Source organism: Populus nigra, chromosome 2, assembly GCF_951802175.1.
Source record: "Populus nigra chromosome 2, ddPopNigr1.1, whole genome shotgun sequence".
In the NCBI taxonomy this organism is placed as follows: Eukaryota; Viridiplantae; Streptophyta; class Magnoliopsida; order Malpighiales; family Salicaceae; genus Populus; species Populus nigra.
In genome coordinates, this window is record NC_084853.1 from 24,474,843 (window position 1) to 24,477,342 (window position 2,500).

The window sequence follows — 2,500 nt, forward strand, 5'->3', positions numbered from 1 at the left end:
GAGAGAGCAAGCCAGCAGGGGCTGTCGCCTGCCGCGGCCAGCGACGTCGGGCTGGCCCCTGCAGCGCCTAGCCTCTCCCACGCGGGGGGCAGGCCAGAACGCGGGGGGCCAGGGCCCGAAGGCAGCCCCCCCGCGGGCGAGAGAGCAAGCCAGCAGGGGCTGTCGCCTGCCGCGGCCAGCGACGTCGGGCTGGCCCCTGCCGCGGCCAGCGATGTCGGGCTGTCGCCTGCCGCGGCCAGCGACGTCGGGCTGGCCCCTGCAGCGCCTAGCCTCTCCCACGCAGGGGGCAGGCCAGAACGCGGGGGGCCAGGGCCCGAAGGCAGCCCCCCCGCGGGCGAGAGAGCAAGCCAGCAGGGGCTGTCCGCGCGTCGCGCAGCGCGGCATGGCTGCGGGGGCCGCGCGCGCGCGCCCAAGCGCCCAAGGGCCCCCAAGGGCCCCAGGCCCTCAGGCCCCAGCGCCCCAGCGCCCAGCGCGGGCGGGCGCGCGCGCGCGTGTGGTCTTTGAGGGGCGCCGGCCTGGTGGCTCCCTAAAGAGCAATAAGTGTCATTGCAGCTCTGGCAGGGGGAGACACTACTAGGTCCCAGCTGTCACCCCCCCTCTAAAAAATTCATTTCTTGGTATTTTGAGCTGAAATTTTGCACAGAGGTTGGCAAAAATCCAATCCACCTTCATTAATTTTCCCAGAATTTTTCGAGGTCGGGAAGTATTTGTTTTAATTTTCCTACCATTAGAAATCGAGTAAATCCGCAAAACTAGGAACCGGCCCGGAATGACCCCAAATTCAGTGGGCAGCCTCATAAAAATATGGCTGATTTTACTGGATTGGTTTCATGTGGAAAGCACGACGTTTTCTTGTAGGAATGCGGGAACCCCGGCAGCTCGCCTGCCGCGGCCAGCGACGTCGGGGACGCTGGCCTGCGCTGTCGAGCCCGCGAGGGCTGTCTCCGCGGCAGGCCCCCCCTGAACGGAGCACGACAGGCCACCGCGCTGGCTCGTCCAGCGTCGACAGTCCTCGTCCAGGTTTCAGATCGCGCCAAGTCGAACCCATGACCTGCTCAAGCCATCGTGCGCTGCCGAATTCGCATCTGCGTGTAGGCTGCCATTCCACGCGGCAGCCCCTGTTTTCGTCAGCGTGCCCCCCTGACGAATTTTCGTGCCTGGCCCAGTCCAGCGTCCAGCCCCTGTTCGTCGAAAAATCTGCGCTGCCGATTTTCCACGCGGCAGCCCCTCTTTTCGTCAGCGTGCCCCCCTGACGAATTTTCCTGCCTGGCCCGGCCAGTCCAGCCCCTGTTCGTCGAAAAATCTGCGCTGCCGATTTTCCACGCGGCAGCCCCTCTTTTCGTCAGCGTGCCCCCCTGACGAATTTTCCTGCCTGGCCCGGCCGGTCCAGCATCCAGCCCCTGTTCGTCGAAAAATCTGCGCTGCCGATTTTCCACGCGGCAGCCCCTCTTTTCGTCAGCGTGCCCCCCTGACGAATGTTCGTCGAAAAATCTGCGCTGCCGATTTTCCACGCGGCAGCCCCTCTTTTCGTCAGCGTGCCCCCTGACGAATTTTCCTGCCTGGCCCGGCCGGTCCAGCATCCAGCCCCTGTTCGTCGAAAAATCTGCGCTGCCGATTTTCCACGCGGCAGCCCCTCTTTTCGTCAGCGTGCCCCCCTGACGAATTTTCCTGCCTGGCCCGGCCGGTCCAGCCCCTGTTCGTCGAAAAATCTGCGCTGCCGATTTTCCACTCCGCAGCCCCTGTTTTCGTCAGCGTGGCCCCCTGACGAATTTTCCTGCCTGGCCCGGCCAGTCCAGCGCCCAGCCCCTGTTCGTCGAAAAATCTGCGCTGCCGATTTTCCCCGACGAACCTGCAGCTGCACAAATCCGCGCTGCCACTGCCCCATTGTCTGGACCAACAGTCTTTTCCATCAAGCCCTGGACTATAAATCGTCCAGACTCATCGCCAGCACCCGCTGCCGATTCTGCCGACTTTGCCGATTTCGTCGGCGCTGCCGATTCCAACACTGCACCCACCGTGTCTAAACCAGCGCTGTTTCGTCAGCGTGTCCCCTTGACGAATTTCCCTGCCTGGCCTGGACAGTCCATCTTCCAGCCCATGTTCATCGAAAAATCTGCGCTGCCGATTTCCCCGACGAACCTGCAGCTGCACAAATCTGCGCTGCCGATTTCCCCCCCTGTCGGCATGGCTGCCGCTGCCCCGATGTCCAGACCAACAGTCTTTTTTGTCGACTTTGCCGATTTTGTCCGCGCTGCCGATTCCAACACTACCCCCTGCATCCAAACCAGCATTGTTTCGTCAGCTCTTCCCCTGACGATTTTAGCCCTGTAACAAACAGTAGGCCTCCAATCCCGCCAACGGGAGCCAAGTTGATAGGGAAGAGAATTGAATGACGCGCCTGGTCCTCGCACCCCGCCACCCGAGGGGCCTTTTTCCCGGCAGCCTCTGAAAAACTCTAGCTTTCACGGTCCTCGCCGCCCCTCACCACCATGGCAGGCCT